The 14948-nt window shown below is 35.9% G+C and overlaps 1 pseudogene; it reads left to right on the forward strand.

Moving 5' to 3' along the window:
• Positions 1-6571: 6571 nt before the first annotated feature.
• On the forward strand, positions 6572-7939 carry LOC123799313 (putative elongation factor 1-alpha-like 3 pseudogene; annotated as a pseudogene).
• Positions 7940-14948: the final 7009 nt, after the last annotated feature.

Below are 14948 nucleotides of genomic sequence, written 5' to 3' on the forward strand. Positions count from 1 at the left end.
AGGAGGGAATCTATAGATCAAGAAAAAGGAATCATAGCTTTTCAAAGTAGTGAGAGAAATTCTATTGCAAAGTGGTAAAAAGTTCATCAAGGGCTCTGCCTAAGGGAAGAGGATTTTTCTCTTGGACATAGGTTCTGAAAATTTTTATCTTTTTTTTTTTTTTAAAGATTTTGTTTATTTATTTGACAGAGATAGACACAGCCAGCAAGAGAGGGAACACAAGCAGGGGGAGTGGGAGAGGAAGAGGCAGGCTCATAGCGGAGGAGCCTGATGTGGGGCTCGATCCCATAACACCGGGATCATGCCCTGAGCTGAAGGCAGATGCTTAACAACTGCGCCACCCAGGCGCCCCTGAAAATCTTTATCTTCTTTCCCCTTGAAGCATCTTATGATCGCCACCCAATAAAGCAGAAGAAACACAGAGACAGTTGTTGATGGCTATTGTCATTATCTGGAGGCATACCTGATTGGTAGGTTTGGAGGAGGGGAAAGTAGGGCTGGAGTGAAGTCGGAAGCAGCCACAAATGGAAGAAGAGATCATGGATACAGAGACCCCTCAGAAGTTAAAAAAAAAAAAAAAAAAAAAAAGGAAGGAAGGAAGAGGGCGTGTTTAGACTTATTTTCTGATAGGCCCTTAACATTTCTGCTTTTTAAGACACAATTCTCAAATATAATATAGTATAGAACACAAATTTCAGGCTAACTTCTTCTAAAATACATTTTTAACTTACTTAAAAAAATTACTTCCCAGGCTGGCATGCTTTTATCAGATTACAATTTCTCAGTAACTAGATTTATCCTTAGATTACCATGTTAACAAATTATGCTTTTAAGTTGTAGGGTCCCTTAGAAAACAAGAGTATTTTAGGTTTCTTTAATATTCACAAGACTTTGGATTCTAGAAAGAAGTTGGCATAGTGTCAGTGGGAAAAAACCCAAAAGTATTTTCTAATTTAGTCATCAGATACCTTATATTCTAGTTTACATCCTATTTAAATAACTCATCTCCATCTCAATCCACATTTTAAAAACTATCTGATACATAGAGAAGTATTCTTGGGTATTCTTGGAAACAAATATTTCCAAGTTCCTCTACCTTGCTTCCCTGCCAGCTCAAGCAAATTTACCTATTTTTGGTATTTATATTTTTGTTCCGTTATTTAAGACAACCTGCAGGGTATATATATGTTGCAATTGCAACCATGAATATAGATATGTTGTATCAGGAGGAATTTTTACTGTCTGGAATCCCCCAAATATACAACAAAACAAAACATAAGGTGTGTACATGCAATTCCCGATGTCATGATTAAACATAGGAAGGATGAATGAGATAATGAAGGAAGCTTTTTGAGGTCTGAGGAGGACAGCTGCTCCATACAGTCAAGACATCATTATTATTAATTACCTTTATTCATTTTCAAACCATCTGTTTCCAAATATGAGCACTTGTGGCCTAATTCTCCTCTTTCAGTGCCCCCCAATGTGTCCCATATACATAATTAATCTTCAGCTGATTTCAAAAGAAGCAACCTCATAGAGAGATGGATGGTGTTACAACAAAGGGAAAACATTAATCCATTTCTTTGATGATTCTTTTGTTTGAGACAAGATCATTCACTCTTAAATTATTTTGAATACTGCGGGTATTAGGTCTGTATTTTTTTTTTAACCTTTAAAAAAACTAAATAATGCCATCTGGTGGTGAAAATAAATACGTTAATATCCGCATGATATTTCCAGAATCTTTTAGTTGTCTTTTTGTATTACAACTGCTTCATTTCTGTAATAATTTTTAATGAGTTGACTGAGATCACTGGGAAGTAGAAAGAAGATTTTACGCAGTAGATAGCAATAAATAGTTTGCAGTATATCTGGCCAGATCCAATCATACAGTGACAAAATTCCCAACTCAAAAGGTCTTTTCACCCATCAAGAGTGGTAAGAAATGAAGATAATTGTGGAAAGCCTTGGAGCTGGTTCTTACCTTAAGTAACTAGGAGTGGTAATTTCCTGGTATCTGATGTTGTTTCCTCTGTGGTCACACATAAATAAAATGAGATCCACCCATAAAATTCAGGGATGCTCTTGCGGGTGATGGACCAACTGTCTGAAGAGAGATAATGTTTTTACTGATTCTCTCTAAACTTCACTCACCTCTGGAATCAGTGTATCTGGAACCTGTAGGGGTAGACTTGCCAGAAGGAAGTGTTTTTGTTTGTCTGTCTGTGTTTTACATAAGAGCCTGAGGAATCTGCTATTTGAATCCAGTGGGGATGAAAATGGAGACCACTGTAAATGAAAAACGATATTTTACTCATCTTTTCTGTCTTTCAAAGACTAAGTTATGTCCTAAGAGAGAAATTTTCAAAATGGGAAATGTCTCCAGGCAACAAGATTGATTCCTCTATCTTTGATTTCACTGAAAATTGGCTTTTTCTAGGAGGACAGAAAATAGGTCTGGCACAAAGACAGTGTTCAATAAATGTTTTTTAAAATTAAAATGAAGAATGCTTCTTCCCTTGTGGCCCTCATAAGAGGAGACTTCAACCAAAATGAAATTTATGAAATGCCAATCTACCACATCACTGCCCTGCCTAAAATCCTTCAATGGCTTCATAATCAAGTCCAAACTCCTTACAAGGTCCCTCTGCACCTTTCTTGACTCATCTTCTCTCACTCCCCCTCTTCGCTTCTCTGTCCTGATACAAACATATATCCACGTGTGTGCATGTACACACACACACACACACACACACACACACTTTGAGTAGATCTGCTCATACAATGCTAATGCCATCCTCCAAGGGCCATTACATTCTGCCAAGGCTTTGCTGACCAAAGTACCCTTTGTTATGTTACCTGGTGACCTCATAATCTTTTCAAAAGATTCAGCTCAAACACTACCTCCACTATGAACCTTTTGTTGACTTTCTCATGTAGGCCATAGTACTCTTTTCTCTGTGCTCAGAGAACCTAATAAACATACTCCAGTACAGCGCAGTTACTCTGCTAAAATTGTTTCCATGGACATCTTCAGTACACTGTGTGTTTCTCAAGAGCAGTAACTGTTCCATTTTTAAAAATCTTTTTTGGGGGTGGTGCCTGAATGGCACATTGGGTTAAGCCTTGGCCTCTTGGTTTCTGCTTGGATCGTGATCTCAGGGTCATGAGATGGAGCCCTGTGTCGGGCTCTGCACTCAGCAGGGAGTCTACCTCTTTCCCTTTCTCTCCTCTGCCTCTACCCCCCCCCCCATTGCACTCTCTCTCTCTCCCTCTCTCTAAAATAAGTGAATCTTTAAAAAAGCAAATAAAATATTTTTTTGGCTATTTTGATTGGTAATTGATCCCATTAAGCAATTATTAAATGCTTGTTAAAGGCGTGAATGATAGGTGGTGGAGATCAAGCTCCAGTATCCCATCTCCTTTCCTTTGTTTTTTTTTTTTTAAGATACGTGTGTTTATTTATTTTTAATTCCCATATAGTTAGCATACAGTGTTAGGTTAGTTTCAGGTGTACACTATAATGATTCAGCAATTCCATCCATCACCCAGTGCTCATCACAAGTGCTCTGTTTAATCCCCATCACCTATTTCACTCATCCCCTGACCCCTCTTCCCACCAGTAACCTTCAGTTTATTCTCTATAGTTAACAGTCTCTTTCTTGGTTTGTTCTCTCTCTTTTTTTCCTTTGATCATTTCTTTTGTTTTTTCCACACATGAGTGAAATTATATGATATTTGTCTTTCTCTGACTTATTTCACTTAGCATAATACTCCTAGCTCCATCCATGTCATTGCAAATGGCAAGATTTCATTCCTTTTAATGGCTGAGTAGTATTCCATTGTATGTATGTACCACATCTTTATCCATTCCTCTATTGATGGACACTTGAGTCCAGTCTCTCTTATTTAATAGACTCAAGCCCATTCCAACCTCTCTGTAGCTATTCAGGTAGGTATGACCATATAACTAATTTCTTACTAATAAGATTCACGTGATTAGACAAGATATGTGACACTTCCGTTCTGCTTTCTTCTTAAGACACTGCTTGCTTGCCTTTCCCCTTCTACTCCCTCCCCACCCCCAACTTCTCCTCCTCCTCCTCCTCCTCCTCCTTCTTCTTCTTCTTCTCCTTCTCCTCCTCCTCCTCCTCCTCCTCCTCCTTCTTCTTCTTCTTCTCCTTCTCCTCCTTCTCCTTCTCCTCCTTCTCCTTCTCTTTTCTTTTCTTTTCTTTTCTTTTCTTTTCTTCTTCTTCTTCTTTCTTCTTTCTTCTTTCTTCTTTCTTCTTTCTTCTTTCTCCTTCTCCTTCTCCTTCTCCCTTCTCCTTCTCTTTTCTTTTCTTTTCTTTTCTTTTCTTTTCTTTTCTTTTCTTCTTCTTCTTCTTTCTTCTTTCTTCTTTCTTCTTTCTTCTTTCTTCTTTCTCCTTCTCCTTCTCCCTTCTCCCTTCTCCTTCTCCTTCTTCTTCTTTCTGGCTTCCCCCTGACTGGGAAGTGGTAAGAGCTGAGCAGTCTCCTTGAACCCAGAGATGGAAACTAAATTTAAAATTGGCTGAGCTGCCCTGACAGCCTGGGAACCTACATAAACTTGGTGACAAGAATTGCTAGACCACCCCACTCTGGCGTGTCATATTAAAGAAAAATAAATTGCTGTCATATTTAAGCCACAATATTTTGGGGTCTCTTTGTTATAGCAACTCATAGCTGTTAACCATATTACAAATTATTAATTATTAATATTATTACATATTATTAAATGGAAACTTTTTTCTATCATACTGAAGCTTCATTTTCTCAGCTTTATACCAAAGAAAATAGTTTCCATTTTTACTGTGTATTAGGGTACACCCTAGAAATATGTCATGAGAAACATTTAAATATTACTTTTAATGATGAACTACAAGATTTTATCAAATTTCTCAAATCATATGCAAACATTATTATTCATTGTCTGTTGAACTCAAATTATAATAAAACAAAAACAAAAAGCCAGCCATCTTAAAGAACAGGAACTTTCCTTATAATCTTTAAAAATATCCTCTGTTTTCAAGACTCTGCTCTCAGTTTCCTCATCTTATTTCTGTGTGGAAATAAGATGGCTCAAGAACTGATCCTCAGTTTCAGACTCAGCTCTTTCTCATGTTTTAGGAAAATCTCGATCTTGGGTAGGAGATTTGAAGGAACTCCAGACCAACAGTCAGGTATTAATTAGTAGCACGGTACCGCCTCTCAGCATCAGTTCAGCTCATTGTGTTTTTATGCTGAAATCCAATATCCATCGTTCTTTCTGTCTCTGGTATTTGCAGTATTTTAGAAACTAAAATGGTAACAAAATACTGTGAGATGGGACTGCCTTACTTAAAATTGCCAATGACCTCTGTCAGATTACATTCGCTTGATTCAGATTGTATGACTCAGTGCTTGATTTGCCTATTAGAAATCCTCACTCTTTGGTGATTTTTCCCCCAGTCTGGGTCTTTGTTATCATCTGTACCTATTGTCTTCTACTTAACACGAGGCTATTATTATTTCTACTGTCTGGTTTTGTCCCCCATTCCAACCCAGTGCCTCATCCTCTCGGCTGAAAAAGTTCTCATTGCTTTTAATATTCCCCTGTTCACTGGATTCATGCATCAGAAGTGATAATGTCCTGAGATATGATACCATCAATGAGTGTCTTTAATTTGTCTCTGCACTCTATTTCTTTTCTTCTTTTTCATAAGTTACTCATTTTTTTTCCTTTTATTTTCTGCCTCTCTCTCATCTGGCAAGGCTGGCAGTCAAATATCTCTCCTCTTGTTTCGAATTTTATGTGTATGGACATGTGAGCTGTGTTGACCATTAAGAGACCTTTCTTCCATTGGGAACATCACTTGATCCAAGGATGGGAAAATGGGTTAAGAAAGGCCTCAATATTTTTTAAGAGATTGATATAGTTGCTAGAGAGAGAGTTTTTTCCCTTCCTTCTGAGATCATGAGCAGTAAAGGCATTTAAATCTGGAGATGCTAATGGCCAAGAAGTGGACAAAAAATGGGTACCTGATAACATCTTTTGAACATTTCCACTAAGATTTTTTTTGCTGTTGCTGTCAATAAATATTCAACAAATTTGACCTGATTTTCTTTTACTTGCAAGGGAAGTAGTCTAGACCAAGGGCTACAAACTATGGTCTCACCATCTCTTTTTGTAAATTGTTTATTGAATCACAGTTATATCCATTTGTTTACATAGTATCTGTATTTTTTTTTCCCACTACAAAGGCAGAGTTGAATAGATATGACAAAGATTATATGGCCTGCAAAGCCTAAAATATTTACTATATGGCCCTTTACAAAAAATATTTGCCAGCTTTTGACTGCTTTTGAAATAGACTTTCCTAAAGGAACTTTTTATTTTTAAACAATTTAAAGGTTTTCAAATAGAAGGTTTTTTTTTTTCCTTTTTCCATAAGCACTGTGTCTTTTCTGAAGTGAACAACCACAAACAGACAAAAAGCTATGGCTGCTTTTTTGAAATGGGTCTGCCACCAGAACACAGGTGTTGTGCAAACCACTCTAAACCTAAACCAAAATGGGAAAGGGAAAAACTCACATCAACTTTGTCTTCATTGGACGCGTAGACTCGGGAAGTCTGCCATCACTGGTTATCTGATCTACAAATGTGGTGGGATTCACAAAAAAACTATTGAAAAATTTAAGAAGGAGTCTGCTGAGAGGGAAAGGGCTCCACCAAGTATGCCTGAATCTTGGATAAACTGAGAGCTGAACGTGGACATAGTATCACCATGGATATCTTGCCGTGGAAATTCGAGACCAGCAGGTATTATGTCACCATCTTTATAAAAAACATGATTACAGGCACATCTTGGGCTGACTGTGTTGTCCTGATTGTTGCTGCTGGTGTTGGTGAATTTGAAGCAGGTATCTCCAAAAATGGGCAGACCTGTGAGCATGCCCCTCTGGCTTATACATTGGGTGCAAAACAACTAACTGTTGGTGTTAACAAAATGGATTCTGCTGAGCCACCCTACAGCTAGAAGAGATATGAGAAAATCGTTAAGGAAGTCAAGGCCTACATTAAAAAAAATAGGCTACAACCCTGACACAGTAGCATTTGTGCCAGTTTCTGGTTAGAATGGTGACTACATGCTAGAGCCAAGTGCTAACGTGCCTTGGATGAAGGGATGGAAAGTCACCCGTAAAGATGGGAATGCCAGTGGAACCACACTGCTTGAAGCTCTGGATTGCATTCTTAAACCATCTTGTCCAACCGACAAGCCCTTGCATCTACCCCTCCAGGACATCTGTAAAATTGATGGTAGTGGTACTGTCCCTGTGGGCTGAGTGGAGACTGGTGTTCTCAAACCTGGCGTGGTGGTGACCTTTGCTCCAGTCAATGTTACAACTGAAGTAAAGTCTGTTGAAATGCACCATGAAGCTTTGAGTGAGGCTCTTCCTGGGGACAATGTGGGCTTCAGTGTCAAGAATGTATCTGTCAAAGATGTTTGTTGTAGTAATGTGGCTGGTGACAGCAAAAATGACCCACCAATGAATGGAAGCAGCTGGCTTCATGGCTCAGGTGATTATCCTGAACCATCCAAGCCAGATCAGTACTGGAGAGGCACCTGTGCTGGATTGTTACGTAGCTCACATTGCTTGCAAGTTTGCTGAGCTGAAGGAGAAGATAGACCATCGTTCTGGAAAAAAGCTGGAAGATGGTCCCAAGTTCTTGAAATCTGGTGATGCTGCTATTGTTGATATGGTTCCAGGCAAGCCTATGTGTGTTGAGAGCTTCTCTGACTATCCTCCTCTGGGCTGTTTTGCTGTTTGTGACATGAGACAGACAGTTGCTGTGGGTGTCATCAAAGCAATGGACAAGAAGGCAGCTGGAGCTGGCAAGGTCACTGAGTCTGCCCAGAAAGCTCAGAGGGCTAAATGAATATTATCTCCAATACCTGCCTCCCACCCCCAGTCTTAATCGGTGGTGCAACAGTGGTCTCAGAACTGTTTGTGTCAGTTGGCCATTTAAGTTTAATGGTAAAAGACTGGTTAATGATGACAACGTATTGTAAAACCTTCAGAAGGGAAGGAGAATGTTTTGTGGACTCTCTGTGTGTGTGGGGGGGGGAGTTTTAAGTTATTAGTTTTTAAAAATCAATACTTTTTAATGAAAACAACTTGATCAAAAATCTGTCACAGAATTTTGAGACCCATTAAAACAAAAGTTTAATGAGAGAAAAAAAAAAAAGCTGTGGCTGAACGTGTGATTCTAAGGATGGTACGAAGCGGTAGGCAATTTTGTACTGTTGGTTTATGCTTGCATATACTCTGTTGATCTCTCAGCTGACTTACATCCATTCACCGTAGGTATAATCAAGTTAGGTATGTCTTAATAATTCTGTATCTTACAACAGGCATGTACTAGAGGTGCAGTTTATTTTTGAGGCGATAGTGGCCTTCTCCACCTTAAAATTTGTAGAGTCGATTCATAAACTGTATAAATGCATAATGACTTGACCCACCTCAACTTGTCCAGTATGGGAGCCACTAGCTGTATGTAGCGATTAGCACTTGAAATGAGGCTAGTCTGAAGTGAGATACACCAAAGGCTCAAAGTACACAACCAATTTAGAGTTACCATGAAAAATAAAGGATATGAAATATTGCAGTGATAAGTTTTTAAATATTTATTAAATGTTGAAATGATAATATTTTGGATATATTGAATGAATAAAAATATATTGAAATTATTTTTTACTTTTTTTTTCAAACTTAAAAAATGGATACTAAAAAATTAAATTTACATTTGTGGCTCACATTATATTTTTACTAAACAATGCTGACCCAAAATTACAGAAACACTTAGCATGACTGAAGATTAAAATAAACTCTGATAGAATTTTAAAGTATCTTAAGTATTTTATTTTTGTAAGACAGGCAAAACCATATTTGCTGTTTTTATGCTATTGGAGAATACTAGAGAATAGAAATAATGAATACAAATCATGATGCTGGACATACTATTGGACAAATATATAACTTGTGTTTTTGTTGATAAGATGTGAGTCCATGAAAAAATTACATGTGTAGGATTAATTATTAGATACTAACAGCTTCTTACTCTCTGTACATGATTTTAACAAATACTCTATGCAGGAAACATAAAGAAACATGCAGAGAGTTTGACAGATACTTTAAAAAAAAATCCTTCTGGGGGCACCTGGGTGGCTGTCAGTTAAACATCTGACTTTGGCTCAGGTCATGATCTCAGGGTCCTGGGATCCAGCCCTGATTCAAGATCCCTGCTCAGTCCCTCTCCCTCTGCCCTTCCTGCTGCTTGTGCTTTCTTTCTCTCTCTCTCTCAAATAAATAAAATCTTTAGAAATAAAATAAATGAATCCTTCTGTTCTTTATTCAATAAGTCTAAGTATATACAAATGTCTCAACATTGTAGGTATAATTAAAATAAACTTTTTATTTTTTCTAGTTCCAAAGTCTTGTCTTACAAAATTTCTTATGGTGAAAAATATAAATAGAATTTTCCTTCCTATTCATTTTGTATGTTGTCCCAGAATTGATATCTACAAAATAGAGATGATGGTTGAGGGAGAAACTGTTGAGAGATTCCAACCAAATGGCACTCTTTTGGATTTGATTGCTTAATTTATGCTAATTTCTACTTTTAATTTAAATGTACCAATAATGCCTGAAATGAATAGTAATACACTTGCACTTTTCCTTCTAAATGAAGGCAAAAGTCTGGAAAGCATAATGAGTTCAGTACACAGTTTATCTATTCTATTCACATCTCAATGAATTTAGCATATATGTTGTCAGTGTGTCATTTTTGAGAAAGAAAAGGTAGCTGTTGGGATATGAAATTATGGCCTCAAATTCCATATACCTCAGCTTACCAAGTCAATAAGAAAGCGATACTTGTAGCTGCCTTTTGAACCTTTGTGGTTGCAAGAGGTATTTGCCTATTAGAGATGAATAGAAATCAAACAGCCCTTAGAAGGTTTTCCAATCATTTCTGTGCACCATGACTTTTGGTGAACAGATAACATATGGATCATGAAGTATATTTTATTTAAAAATTTAAGAATAGACCCATAACACAGTCTCTATACTTCAGACATTAAGAGATCCCTGGCTAACTGTCAAATGCGTTGTTTTACTTTGATTATATCAGAAGAATAGCATTTGTATTCTGTAAGATTTTTCACTGTTTATATTTTAGTTTATATAATTTAAAATTTGAAATTCTTAGTCAATGCTCACAGAGAATGTATTGAGAAAACTTCATAAATTATATTTATTTTAGATCATAAAATATATATCTAGACATTGATAAAGAATTATAACAAGAATAGATTTTGCAAGTGTGTAGTTAAACTGCAAACACATATTTTTAGAATTTTAGATGTTTTCTTAGTGGGAAATCGAGTAAAAGGATAATACAGGGATCTCTCTGTATTAGTTTTTACAATTGCACATGAACTTAAAATTATCTCAAAATAAAAAATTTAATTAAACTTAGCACTAATAGGAAAGTCCAGCAAGATAAAATGCAAAATCAACAAAGAAAAATCAATAGCTTGCCTATTTACAAATAACCAATTAGAAATATTTCATTTATAATAGCATCAGCAGCAATAAAGTGCTATGGAAGAAATCTATTAAGCAATGTTTAATATTAAGAACTTAGTAAAATATAACACTTTGCTGAATAAATTAAAATAAAACATGAATAAATGGACAAATGATCATTTATGAGACTAGAAGTCTCTGTATTATAAATAAATCAATTCTCTCCAGTTTATGCTATGAATTCAGTGTGATTCCAAAAAAAAAAAAAAAATCCCAAAGCGCTCCCTGCTCAGAGGGGAGTCTGCTTCTCCCTCTCCCCCAGCTCGTGCTCTCTCTCTCTCCCTTTCTCTCAAGTAAATAAAAACTTAAAAAAATAAAATCCCAAAGTGATAAACTGTTAGAACAAAACTACAAACTTTCTAAATACTAAAAGGTATACCATGAGAGAAAGAGAGAGAAGAATAAAATAGATCACATAGTAAAAAATATATATACAAAACACAAATGTACGTATATATGAAAATGTGTATCTATAAAATAATATGACAGAAGTGAAGCCCAAATATGGGACATATCGATAAATGCAAATGGGCTTATGAAATCGGATCTTCAGGACGTATTAAGTGAGAGAAACAAAGGAAAATAAAATATGCATAGTATGCTATCGCTTATACGCATAAACACATTTGTTTACACTAAAATAAAACAATGGAAGTGTAAACCATAAAATTACAAATATTAATATGGATAAAGTTAGCATTAAGGTGAACAGAGTGGGTAGAAGTTAGAATTCTTAGGCCGTACCATGTTTTGTAGATTTGGAGCCCTTTCTCCAGAGAAGATCTGTAATTATTTTAGGTAATTATAAAACTGTTAAATAAAAAAATAATAAAGCAGATGAGCTTAAATCATTATCTAGTTGGTGACATAACTACGCAAGTAGGAAATATTCTAAAACACTGCAAGGCAGAATGATCTTATCATACATCGTTAGAGAACATACTGAGAAAGAAAGTATGGAAAAAAGTTCCAGTGTTTTCAATTTATCATGATGGTTATTTTGAGATTATTGAGTATATAGTGTTGGATAAAGCGAATGGGTAATTTTTGCTTTAAGGACCAGGAATTTTTGGTATGAGAGAAAGTATATCTAAATATAAGGTCAATAAATCTAGGATTTTGAACTGAAGTTATCAGTATGAGCTGAGATACATTTTTGTTATATAAAAAAAAAAACATTTCTAGCTGTGTCTGCAGCAAGCCTGTAGGAACAATGACCAGCCCAGTAACAATAAATTTTTCTGGTGCCCAGATGGTGCTTTCTAAACATAATTTTCCACTAGAAGGAAATCAGAGCAACTGGGGAAAATAGCAGATTCCAGGTCTGGGTCATTGGTACATTAATTATATTCCAGGAAATGTACAGATTGATTATACAACTTCTTGTTATGTTAGAAGGCAAAAATGATATGAAAGATTAATCTGATCATGTATAAAGAACTAAGGAGATCATGTGACTCGGTTTTTACTGGTCAAAGAAGCCACAGTAATAAATTAAAACACATTATATATATATTATTAACATTTTACTAGTTAATTAATATATTACTCATGCATTCACCCACAGTGACAATTTCCTAGCCAGTTAGGAAATACCATCCAATTTATTCTTCAGTGTTTCTACATCTTTCACACTTAAATTGTCCTAATTTTAATTGAGGGTTACTATATCCTTTTAGTAAAAAGAAAAACATTTAGTAATTTTTTTCAATAATCTGTAACCTGAAATCCTTCAATCTGAATCAAACTGCTTCTCAAATGGGTCTGTTATCTTTATCTTTCTACAGAATAGCTGAATTGTTTTCTCACTGTGATTCTGCGGAACCGTGCAAGCACAGGCACGCAAAACGTTCACTGTGTCCTTTGTGCACGAAGCTACAGGGTCATAGGATGGGACTCTCTTAGGCACCCAAAAAAGCACCCTCCAGGTGGTGCTAGAGCATTTTGCATCCTGAGCTGCAGAAGCAGTTTATCCGGGGACTGCTGTAAAGTGCCAGATAGACAGCTGCTTATACCTAAAGTCTTAAACAATGAAGAGGGAATTAACTCAAGCATCTACCATTATTTAAGAAGCTAGTTTCAGCCTTTGATAACCATAAGAAGATTGCTATAAGCCTGGCTAAATTCCCTAAAAATTTAGAATTAATAGAGTTCTGACTACTTTGGAAAAGGAATCTTGAAGAATATAAACTGAAATCTGATCAAGATTTTCCTAATTTGTTAACTAAACTAGTAAATATGTTGAGTGCCTCTCAGAATTCATGAGAAAATTGGGATAACGTCATTCTTTGAAACCCTTGGTGTCTTAGAAATGAAGAGTTACCACAACAGGGTAACTAACAATATTGTGATATACTTTACAGGCTTTCTTTACAAACGCAAACTTTTAACCAAGAACAATTCCCTGGCTGTACATACAACAATTTCTTTGCTTTGTTAATGGCAAAAGCTGCATGTGAGGCCCTTTTTTATTGTGAAGACCCATGGTGGTCGTTAGCATGTGCTTTACCTGGCTTCCTAGGACCCAAGTTCACTCTCCATTTTGCTGCTTACTTAAGGATATGTCATCGGGCAAGGGGTCCAGTCTCTTGCAATCGGCTGCTATATTATGAACCTATTATAAAATATTCGACATGCTTTAAAGGTACTGAATCATAACATCTCTTCCATTCAAAAAATGTACGATGTAGGATGATTCTTCTGCAAAGGCCCTTGGTTCTGCTCCTCTGGCAAACTCTCACCATGGGTGTGGACTCTCATCTACTTATTTATCCTTCCCTCTTCGTTAGCACGTGAGCTGGCCTAGGCCTCTCCAACGCTGTGAACCATTTGCCCTTCTAAATGCCTCCTGAAAATCTTCAGGAAAATCTGACTCTTGAGTATACCTGAGTCTGAAGGAAGAACCTTGGGCACTTAATCATTTCTCCTCTGATTTCCATGTAAATGACTATGTTTCATAAAATTATATAAGGTCATTTCAGTTAGCAAAAAAATGTATTTCAGGACCTGTTTTTGCCTAATAATTATTTTATGATGTAAAGTAGTAGATGATTATATTTTGACAATATTATTTAATTGATGTTTCAAGAAAAAAAGATTAGAATTAAGCATAAAGCATTGATGCTCCCAGTTTGGGGGGATTTGGAGGGATTTTTTTTTTCCCATTAATTAATGTCCTTTATGAGCAATATAGTTAGGGAAGCAAATTAATCATCATCTTTAAGAAATTGACATTAAAATATGTCATTTAGAATAAAAATAATTATGATTCTGGAAATTAGTTAGGATAGCTGATATTTTATAAAGAATTTTAGCAGTCATGACCACCACTACTAACTAGAGAAATGTTCAACCAATGAACTATATAACCAATGAAGCACAATGAAGCACCTTTAACCTTGTTAGTTCATAGTCCCTTTGGCCAATCTTTTCCTGAGGGGGATAATAGAGTTTCTAAGGACACAGAGAAGCCTCTGTTACAAACAATATTAAGTCCTGATTTAGAGGTGTTCTATTGATAAGAAGTAAAACTAGGTTCAGATACTTGATACTTGTTTCAGATAAATAGGTTTAATCAGCTGGATTCAATCTATGATTAATAACACTTTTTTTTGCAATCTAGAATAAATTTTAGCCAGTGCATTATGTAATATCAAACTTTGAAGAATACCTCTTTCTTCTATTTTTGATTTGCCAGGGTATTGAGATACGAAGGCAAGTATAGTAGTCCTTGGTTTGTTTAGGTAACTCTAGTATGTCTACGTCATGACAAAGTTCAAGTCCTATCCCTAGTGAAGGAAATAGGACTTACGTGTTTGGTACTCCACCTCCTGCAAGCAAGAAGTTCCGAGATTTTTAGTTGTTATTTTGCTCTTCACTAGTTCTTTTTAACGACAAGGAGAGTTCTATACAATGAAAACATAATTGCTGCAATGAATAAAGTTAAGGTTAAATCTTTGGGCATATTCATTTCCTTAGAATAATAATAATTCCCTTAGAATAAACTTTAGGAGCAGAATTATGCGTATTTTAATCAATGAATACAAATGGATGAAGTATGTGCCTAAAAATTTTAGTTATTTTACGTTCCCTCTAGATTGTATGAAGTAACTATTTCCATATACATAGGGTGGGCATTTTTTGGACATATTTATTTGTATCTGGACAATATACCAGACAATAAATAATAGAGCTTTAAAAAAGCTAGAAGATGTTTTCCTGTTATTAATAATATTTTGCATCTTGGGGAAAAGAGATATGTTGAAGAGTATGTATTGCATTCAGAGGCTGTGCTAATA

The sequence above is a fragment of the Ursus americanus genome, chromosome 5 (genome assembly GCF_024610735.1).
Source record: "Ursus americanus isolate L20-20 chromosome 5, mUrsAme1.1.p, whole genome shotgun sequence".
In the NCBI taxonomy this organism is placed as follows: Eukaryota; Metazoa; Chordata; class Mammalia; order Carnivora; family Ursidae; genus Ursus; species Ursus americanus.